The sequence below is a fragment of the Elephantulus edwardii genome, unplaced genomic scaffold, assembly GCF_000299155.1.
Source record: "Elephantulus edwardii isolate Elephantulus edwardi_28Jun2011 unplaced genomic scaffold, EleEdw1.0 scaffold00294, whole genome shotgun sequence".
NCBI classification, from domain to species: Eukaryota; Metazoa; Chordata; class Mammalia; order Macroscelidea; family Macroscelididae; genus Elephantulus; species Elephantulus edwardii.
In genome coordinates this window covers 326,077-337,096 of record NW_006400044.1, presented here as the reverse complement: position 1 = coordinate 337,096, position 11,020 = coordinate 326,077, and the positions used below count along the sequence as shown (strand labels likewise).

The following is an 11,020-nucleotide window of genomic DNA, read 5'->3' as shown; positions in this document are numbered from 1 at the left end:
GAGCTCCCTGAGATTGTTTCTTTTTAAGTTACAAAAATACTACCAAGCAGAAAGGTTTTATTTTGCTGATATGTACACAGAGAAATAATACAAAAGTTCAAGTTCTATGATTTCTAAAAAGTAAACAAAAATGGTTCCATAAGATGTTGTTAATCTCCCATGGTACAGAAATAGTTCAGATGGCTGATCGTCTGAGAAATCAGTTTCTTTTTATTTTACGAAGTCTTGTTGGATGTTTTCTTTGTTTGCCTCTCCATGATGCTGCTTTATTTGATAGATTTCATTTTCAGTTATATAATACTCAGTTCAATTTCATAACTCTTACTAACCAGGAATACCCAATTTGACTCCGTTTTTCTCAGTTTAGACCCAGCTGTTAGTTGCATGTTCTCTCACTGTCCATTTAAATCTTGAATATGTTTCTTTAACTTCTGGAGTTCTTTTTGGGAATGTTCAATTATATGAAACAGATTTTCATTGTATACTTTCCAGGCATTACATCCATGCTTTGACATTAGTTCTAGATTCTCAATTCAAACTGTTTGATGTTCTAATTGGGCCATAGAATTATTTACACATTCTTGCCATGCAGTAATATAATTTTTCTGACCTGAGGAAGGGCCTGGAAGCTCATACCGTTTCCTACTGAATAACTCAATTTGTGGTTGAGCAGCCAGTCATTCCAATTAATTTCTCAAAATGTTGGTTTCAAAAGCTGAATAATCTGGGCCTGTCAGGTAGCTCAGGTAGTTCTTTGTAGGTTTCTAACAGCACTTCGGCTGTATTACAAACACGAGGCACTTCAGAACCTTGATCAAAATAGGACAGCCCATTCACCACAGCCTCTCCAAATACTAAACCCGGGGCCACTATGACGGTTACTTAAGGCTCAAGAGAGAGCTGAGTCTGTTATTAAGGTGGGGGTTTTTTTGTGGGTTTTTTTTTGCCCCCCCTCCCCCAACGTTTTATTTGGTTGTTTAGAAATTTGGACCAATTCTGAATGCCATTCAAGTATGGTGTCATGTAAACAGTACAGCTTTTTTATTTATTTCTTTTCTTTTCATGAACGTTTTCAGAGATTTTGGATTTCCATTCATTGTTGCACTTTTCTCCCTGTCTACCCCTCTCCCCCGCCCAGTTTGCTCCTCTCCTTGAAAAGTAAAAGAAAAATTCCTTCATTGGTATACAATCCCCACCCCACTCCCAATTCTGGATTCTTGTCGTAACCATAATACCCAATCATATATCGCTTTTAAACTGTTCTCTCCCTCATCTGTTTCAATGTAGTATACATAATTTATCCAGTTTTTCGCAGTCTCTAAGGTTTTTGAGGATATTCTATCAGGTTTTAGTTGTTTCATTTGCTTATGTAATTTCTAAGAGTTTTTATTATAATCAAATAAGGAATTTTATAAATAAGATTTTTGTTTCATTTTAACATCTATAAAAATGATTATATAGTTTTTCTCTTTTAGCTCTTTAATGCAGTACATTTTACAAGCATATTTTAATGTTGAAATGTGCTGTAATTCCTGGAATAAGCCCTATTTCATCATTATTTTCATTTTCTTTCTGTATACTACTAAATTATAATAGTTAATAAGTTATTTAAGATGTACTTATGTTCTGAGGTGAAATTAATGTATAATTGTTCTCTTTTATCTTCATTGATTTTTTGCATTATTTTGTTGTCCAAAACAATATATAAAATAGAAGGATTGATTTTTTCCTTGAAGAGTTAATAAAATGCATCTGTAGAACTATCTGGAAAGACTGTCTTCAATGGATGCATTATAATTACCAATTCAATTTCTCTACTGAATATTGTTAAATGTACATTTCACTTGAATCAGGCACACCTTACTCTTTAGACTGATATCATTGCTCTCCAGGACTGAGGAAAAGTCCCTAAGTTCACACTTCCCCAATGCTATCTGCTTCCAGATATCCTGACTACTGGTCAAGGATATTGATTGTGGACTCAAGCAAGATGAAATCATTGACAATTCAATCCTCTCTCCATCTATCATGATGTTGCCTATTGGCCCAGTGGTGAGGATTTTTGTTTTCAAGATGTTGAGATGTAATCCATGTCAAAGGCTGTAGTCCTTCATCCTCTGCAGTAAGTGCTTCAGGTTCTCCTCACTTTCAGCAAGCAAGGTTATGTTATCTGCATAATGCAGGTTGTGGTTGAGTCTTTCTGAAGGATTTTTATTCATCTTCATCTGAAGGAGGCTGATAATCTTCTGCTTCAAAACTGGCGTCCTGGTCAGTGCAGTTTATTTCTGTTCGTTTTGTTCTCGATGATGTTAATCTTGCTTTTAAATCCAACTACATATTTTTTCAGTTTTCTCTTTTTATATTTTCTTCTCTCATTTTTATGTATCTTTCAGCAGGGTGAGTTTATCAAAGAATGTGATCTTGAAGATCTGAGTCCAACAAAATCATACAAACTTGGACTGTACATTCCATTAAGTGAGAACCATGTTTTTCTTTCTTCCTTCTTTTTTTCTCCCTCCTCCTACCCTTCCTTTTCCCCATCTGTTTTCTTTCCCTTATTTTTGAACTGTAATATGATACCTCATTAGTATTTTAAACACATACTTTTTAAATTACTATTTACAAGTGAGCAAACTAAAAATCAGAACAGATAACTTTTCCAAGGCTATTCAAATAGAAAGTGGCAAAAGTGAGTTAAAAAACCACACATTCCCTTCAACCAACAACTGATTCTTTATTGGACCTGGTTAGCGTCACAGACATCAAGAGACAGAAAGATAGAAATAGAGCGAGATGGAGAGATAGAGAGCTAAAGATAGAGGTGTTGTTGTTGTTGTTGTTGTTGTTGTTGTTGTTGTGTACTGTAGAGTCAGAATTGGCCCATGGCTCACCTTCCAGTGAGTTTTCAGAGGCAGCTAATCACTCGGGAGGAGATAGCCCATCCTTCTCCCACAGAGCAGCTGGTGGATTTGAACCACTTGTCTGTGAGATTGCAGCACAACTTTTCACCACTGGGCCATCACAGACTGAGGGAGAGAGTGGGGGACAGAGTTAGAGCAAGGAAGTCAAATTAAGAGCTAAGGTATGCCTGCTCAAAGCCATGATATGCTTTGAAAATTCAGACTCTTTCTATCTCTAGGGGATGAAACTCCAATGAAACAAAGAAGCAAATAAAAACCCACTTGCTGACACTGAGCCCTGCTGGCAAAGAGGGCAAAGAGCTGTGTTGCTAACCTAAGGTGGAGGTTTGAATGGGGAGAGGGGGAAGAAGAGGAGAGGGGCAGACAGGAAGAAGAGGAGGAGAAGGGGGGAGAGGAGAAAGAGGAAGAAGAAAAGTGGGGGAGGGTAAGGAGGAGGAAGGGATGGAGGAAGAGGAGGAGAGGGTGAGAGGAAGAGGAGGAGAAGGGGAATGAGAGAGGAGAAGGAGGAGGGAAGGGGAGATGAGTAGAGGAGGGTAAAAGGAAGAGCAGGAGGGAAGGAAGAGGAGGGGAGAAGGTGGGAAGGGGGAGGGGAAGAGGGGAGAGGAGAAGGGAGAGTGGAGAAGGAGATGTAGGAGGAGGGAGAGGGAGAAGAAGCAGCTGGAGGGTAGAAGGAGGAGGGGGAAAGAAGGGGAGGGGGAGGGGAAGAGGCAAGGAGGGGGAGGGGAGAAAAAGGAGAAGGAGGAGATGGGGAGAATGGGAAGAGGAGGAGGAGAGGGGAAGAGGAGAAGTGGGGAGAAGGGGAGAAGAGGAAGGGGAAGAGAAGAGGAGGTAAGGGGGAAAGGAGGGGGGAGGGGAGAAGAGGTAGGAGGGGAAGGAGGGATGGGAGAAGAAGGTGGACGATGAGAGAGAGGAGAAGGAGAGAAGAGGGAGACAAGAGAAGGGAAAGAGGATGAAAAGGGGGATTAAGAGGTTTAAATTAAAGATTCTTTAAAAAAGAAAAAAAGAGCAACCAAAATATACAACCTGAAAAATTAAAGTCTTTATAAGTTTGTGGCATTAAAAATCAAGAAAGCTGGTTTCTACAACATAAGTGTAAACTTACAAAGTGTAAGCATACTAATGTTTAGAAGAAATTACAATTCTAAAAGCAACTGCAATAATGTGATGCCCAAGTCCAGCTACACTGATGAATCATTACTGTTGAAAGCATGTTCTAGAAAGGAAAGATAAGCTTTTGTCAGATGTTCTTGAACCTACACCAAATTTCAGATTTAAAGATATATTTGCAGAAAATTATAGATAGCTATCAAATTCTACTAAAACTTTAAAAATGTTTACTTCACTGAAATATAAAATTGCATGATTTTTCAAGTAACAGTAAAATCCTTCATTTACCTTCAAAATTCTAATGGCATATTTGATATACACATAGTATTTAATCAAATAGACATGAACATATTGCATGGTCTTTTTTAAATGCTCGTTGTAAGGGACACATTTTAATCTACATACACATATAACAGGGAGCTCTGGTGGCATAGTGGTGACAAACTACACGGTGAACCCAAAGGCACATGGTTCAAATCCTCCAACTGCTCCACCAGAGAAGGATGACCAATATCCACCTATGCTATTAAATTGCCACTGAAAACCAAATACTACATAAAATATTTCTTTAAAAAACATATATTTTATGTGGTAGAAGAATTGATCTATGATATAAAATTATTATAGTTATGTATAAAATGGTTTTAAATGGAGGCTGTAATGAGAATAATACTTTTGCCATTTGAAAGGCTCTTTCTTTCCTTTCTACAACTATTATGTTTTTTATTTCTTAAAATGTCTTAGAAGAAAACTCCCTTAATTATAGACACAGAAAATATTTTCTTTTTTCAGAAGGACTAGTTTATTACCTTGAGTTTTTTACTTTCTATATTTGTACCAGAAGAATGTATATCTGGGTTTCATTGACTATGCAAAGGTATTTGACTGTGTGGACCATAACAAACTGTGGCTGACTCTGAGAAAAATGGGAATCCCAGAACACTTGATTGTGCTAATGTGAAACCTATACTTGGACCAAGAGGCAGTCATCAGAACAGAGAAAAGAAACACTGCATGGTTCAACACTGGGAAGGGCGTATGCTAGGGATGTGTCTTGTCTTCATATCTTTTCAACCTGTATGTTTATCCGGGAGGCTGGGCTCTATGAGGAGAAATGTGGTATCAGGATTGGTGGAAGATCTATCAACAATCTGCGATATGCCGATGACACAACCCTGCTTGCTGATACTGAGGAGGACCTGAAGTGCCTGCTGCAGAGGGTCAAGGACTGCAGCCTTCAATATGGATTGAGGTTCAATATCAAGAAGACAAAGATTCTCACCACTGGACCAATTGGCAGCATCAGGATGGATAGTGAAGAGATTGAGATTGTTCACAGCTTTAGTTTGCTTGGCTCCACAATCAACACTCTTGGCACCAGTGTGAAAGTCTGCTGTTAGGGACCTTTCCAAAGTACTGAAGAGCAATGGTGTCTCTTTGGAGACTAAGGTGTGTCCGATACAGGCCATGGTCTTTGCAATCACTTGTTATGCATCAGAGAGTTGGACAATGTCTAGGGAGGATAGAAGGAGAATTGACGCCTTTGAGCTGTGGTGCTGGTGAAGAGTATTGAGAATACTATGGACTGCTAGGAAAGCAAACAGATTCATCCTGGAAAGGGTTAAACTGGGCTGCTCCTTGGAGGCAAGGATTCTGAGGCTTCATCTAACATACTTTGTACATGTTGTAAGGAGGGACTGGTCCTTGGAGAGGGACATCATGCTTGGGAGGGTGGAGGGACAGTGCAGGAGAGAAAAGCCCTCTATGAGGTGGATTGATTCAGTGACTGGGGTAATCAGGATGGATGTGTCGGAGACGGTGTGATTGGCACAGGACAGAGCAGAGTTTAGGGCTGTTGTACATAGGGTCGCTATGAGTCGTGAGTGACTCGATGGCACATAACAACAACACATTTGTACTCTCATATCTTTCTAGGTTTATTATATCTAGGTAATTTAGAAGAAAGTCCCGTGGTTCTGAAGGACCCTAATTTGAACTTGCTATGCACATATTTGGTGATGTAGAGCTTAAAATGTTCTTTAGTATATTTTTGTCTATTTTTTCTTGACAGAGAATATTCCCCTCATATTTATATGGTATATAAATATTCCCCTCATATTCAGTGGTATGTCTTAAGTTCATTTGAGTAGGGATTGATTTTGGAAACAGGAATGGCATCCACTTCCACAATAGCTTGCCTCAGGAAACCCTATGAACCTGGAGAAAGGATGAAAGTTATACAGGAGGTGTCCAGGACTTTCTTTCATAGGGTTGCTATGAGTCGCCTACAACTCGACGGCACTTAGCAACAACAACACAGGGATTGATTAGCCAATGAGATTGAGGTGGGGCAAGAAATGGTCAAAATAGGCTCTCTTATTCCAATATTCCACAATAACTAGATGCAGAGAATCAGAAAAATGTACAGAAAAATGGATATGCTATGAATTGCTGTTATTTGGATGATGAAGTGAATATCAACCCTGGGGAGAAATAGTGAAAGCCAATCTCCTGTATTTATAAATATGACTTATTGAAAAAAGGATATTTCTTTTGTCATATTAGGGAAACCATACCTGGATAGTTGTTGTTGTATGCAATCAATAGGGTGGGCTCTAACTCTTAACAATTTTGAATGTCTTATAAAATAAAATGAAGCAAACAAAACTCAGAAACAAATGCTATGTGCAGACAGACACACATGGCAGATGCCTGGAAATTTCCTGGAATGTTGAGGGTTTTCTGCAGCCAATTGACAGCATCATGATAGATGAAGAGAATATTGAGGTGGTTAACAACTTCATCTTGCTCAGATTCACAATCAACACTTTGGTATCAGCAGTCAGGAAATCAAAAGATGAATTGCATTGGGAAAGTCTGCTGTCAGGGACCTCTCCAGAGTGCTCAGGAGCAATGATGCCAGTCTAGAGACTAAGATGCTCCTGATCCAAGTCATGGTCTTTTCAAATACTTGCTATGCATCTGAGAGCTCAACAATGACTAAAGATGACAGAACAAGAATTAATGCCTTTGAGTTGTGGTGCTGGAGAAGAATATTGAACATACTGTGGACAACTTGAAGACAGTGAAACCAAGCTGTTCTTTGGAGGAAAGGATTGTGAAATTCTGTCTTATGTACTCTGAGCATGTTGTCAGGAGAGAACCGTCCTTAGAGAAGAACATCATGCTTGGAAAGGTGGAGAGTCAGCGCAGGAGAGGAAGATGGATTGACACAATAACTGTGGTAATGTGAGCAGGTGTGTCAGAGACACTGAGGTTGGCTCAAGATAAGACAGGCTTCAGAGCTTTTGTTATAAGGTCGCTATGTAGTCAATTTCACAGCACATAACAACATATTTAGAAGCTGAAGGTAAGAAATTGAAACCCACTAGCTACTCTGAGGGAGAAAGATGGGAAATCTCCTTCAGTGTGATTTATTGCCTCTGAAAACCCACTGGAGGGTCAGCTATGGGTTTCCGATTCAAGGACACACAAAACCAAAAACAATTAGAAAGTGAATTAGAGGAAGGGACTTTCTCTAGTACTGACACCTTGAATTCAGACTTCTAATCTGTACTGAGGCACCTCTGGTGGCCCAGTGGTAAGAAGTTGTGCTGCAATCCCGAAGACAGAATGTTCGAATCACCAGCTGCTCCATGGGAGATAGAGGGGCATTCTCCTTCAGTGCAATTTACTGTCTCTGGAAACATACTGGAGGATCAGCTATGGGTTGCTTTCAACACAACAGCACAGAACAGCAGCAATACGCACTGTGAGAAAAGAAATGTTTTCCTTAAAACCACTCACTTGTGGTATATTTTATGATGGCAGCACTAGATAATCAAGACAAACATCATTTCCTGGATTTGAGTGTCTCTAGATAAATTAACTAGAGTTATTTCCTGGCTACCCCCTCCACTTAAGGGATTCCACGAATGCATGAATTTAAGGTCTGAAATCTTCACTTTAGAGTTATAAGATTTGTTTAACCTTTTATATGAAATTACTTCATCTGTAACTTTGTTTTGAGCTCAGTTCCACTTTTCTTCTTATCTAATATTCTGGAAATATTGTTTGAAAAGTATGTTTTTTTCCCTTTGAATTTACAATTCACATTGGTTTTTCATTCAATTATTTATAAGTTTGTTTTTTAAACTTTAATTCCATTGATAATTATAGTTATTAATTGTAATATCAAACAATACCTTTTTGTATGTTGCTTTTCCTTTTCCCAGTTTTATCTCTTTATTAATTTTTACTGTTTTCTTTCCTTTATTTCTTTTTAGTAACATAAGCTGATTAAACTCATCACTTTAAGTAATTATTACATGGTTCTTATTCATTTAATTATTATTTACAGTAGTATATTATATTCCGTGTTTTTCATGCTGCTTGAACTAAATTATTATTATTAATAGCTAATGGTTAGCATTGAGCATTGATTTAAATATTTTCCATGCATTACCTCACTAACTTCCAAATCCTTATTTTTTACTTATTTTTAAAAAGTCTTTGAAATCAATACTATGTTATCAAGTCCAAAAATATGTAAATGACAGACGTATCAAATGAACAAAAATGTTTCTCATTTGCCAAATGTTAGAATTACAAGTCTCTAAGAGCTTAAAAATCATTTACTATTGATATACAATGAAAAGAAAATCTGATTCCTAAAACTCACAAAGTAGTAATGGCTTGCATTTAGTGAATGTAGTTGGGATTGCTGTTATTATTAGGTACTGTTGAGTTCGACTCACAGTAATTCTATGAACAGTTTACCTAAACCTTGCCCTATCTTTGCCATCATCATCCTCATCATCTTTGACATACTTGAGCCCATTGCTGAAGTCATTGTGTCAACCCATCTTGTCGGGAGTCTTCCTCTCTGCTGAATCTCTGTATTTCCAAGCATAATGCCCCTTTCCGAGAGATAGCCTCGCCTAGCCACTTATCCAAAGATAAAGTATCACCATCCTTGCCTCCAAGGAACACTCTGGCTGCACCTTCTCCAAGACGTATCTATTTGTTCTTTTGGAAGTCCGTGGGATATTCAGTACTCATCTCCATCACCACAACTCAAAGGCATCAATTCTTCTGTCAACCTTATTAATTGTCCAGCTTTCTGATGCATGGCAGGTGATTAAGAAGACCATGACCTGAATCAGGTACCATGACCTGAATTAGTCTTTAAACAGATATCATTACTCTTCAGCAGAAAAGACAGGAAGTATGTTTTCTTTCTTTAGAGAGATTAGAGTAATATCTGATAGAAGACACCAAGTTGAGATACATTTATATAGTGCAAATAACAAAGTAAAACTCATTGGCTTAGCTGCAGTAAGAGGAAAAAAAGAAGAGTATTTCCCTAAATCTTTAATTCCCAAAGGTAAAAGCCATGACTAGGGTGAAGGTCCTGTTTGATTCTTATTCCTCTGACATACACTCAACTTTTCTTCCCAAATGTCCTCACTAATTCTGAGCTTGCTTAATCATCAAAGCAAGCAAGGAAAATAGCAAACATCATGTATAAGAAGAGAGCTTAAAATGGGAAGATTTTTATTCTACTCTCTAGAGGGACCCTGATGGAATTGTGGGTAAGGGGCTGTGCTATCAGCCCAAAGACAGGCAGTTTGAAATTCTCTGAAGAAGAAAGATGGACAATCCCCTCTTGTATAATTTAACTTCTGAAAACTCACAAGAGGTTCACCTATGAGTAGGTACCAATTTGAAGGCAAGGAGTGACTGAGTGAAGGTTGGTATGCAGATACATGGGCTTTTAATCTGATGTCTTTTTATACGAAATTTAAATGTAGTTCTTTTGCTGAAATATTTGTTCCAGATAGTGCTAAAAATATGATATTTCTGCCAATTCTTGACTATTATTGTTATTGTTGTTATGTGGCATCAAGTCCCCTGAAGCTCATAGCAACCCTATGTACAACAGCTCTGAAGCCTGCCCTGTCCTGAGTCAGTCTCACTGACGCCAACACACCTATCCCCATTGCCCCAGTCACTGTATCAATCCATCTCAAACAGGGTCTTCCTCTTCTGCGCTGCCCCTCTACTCTTCCAGGCACGGTGTCTTTCTCCAAGGACTGGTCCCTCCTGGCAACCTGCCCAAAGTGTGTAAGATGGAGCTTCAAAATCCTTGCTTCCAAGGAGTAACTTAGTTTCATCTTCTCCAAGACAGACTCATTTCTTCTCTTGGCGGTCCAGGGAATGTTCAATATTATTCTCCAGCACAACAACTCTAAGGCATTGATTCTTTTTCTATCATCCTTAGTTATTGTCCTGCTTTCTGATGCACAGGAAGTAATTGTGAAGATCATGGTCTGATCAGGTGCACCTTAATCTCTAGACTGACATCGATGCTCCTCAGTATTCTGGAGAGGTCCCTTACAGCAGATTTTGCCAAAGCAATTAATCTTTTGATTACCTTATGGCTGGTGCCAAGAGGGTTGTTGATTGTGGAGGCAAGCAAATTGAAGCTGTTAACAATCTCAATCTCTTCTCCATCTATCATGATGCTGCCAATTGGCCAGATGGTGAGAACCTTTGTTTTCTTGATGTTTTAGTTTGAATCCATGTAGAAGGCTGCAGTCCTTGATCTTCTGCAGCAAATGTTTCAGAGCCTCCTCAGTTTCGGCAACCAAGGTTGTGTCATCTGCATAATGGAGGCTGATGAGTCTTCTTTCAATCCTGATGCCACATTTCTTTTCATAAAGTCTAACCTTGAGAGGGATCTATTTCTCATATAGATTGCAAAGGTATGTGCTGTCAGATTAGAAATCACTCATAGCTGACCTTCTATCACCTTTTCAGAGGCTCACAAGGGAAGACATTGCCCATCTTTCTCAGCTCACAGCTGGTGGATTCAAACTCGTGTGCCTTTGGGTTGGCTGCACAGCTCCTTACCAGCAGAACTCCTTGTGTATGTTAATAAAATAGTGATTATAATTTTGTTGTTGTTGTTATGTGCCATTGAGTCACTT

The 11,020-nt window shown here is 38.7% G+C and overlaps 1 pseudogene; it reads right to left on the bottom strand.

Annotated features, from left to right (window-relative positions):
- Positions 1–210: 210 nt before the first annotated feature.
- LOC102861168 lies at positions 211–4,385 on the bottom strand (annotated as a pseudogene).
- Between the last annotated feature and the right edge of the window lie 6,635 nt (positions 4,386–11,020).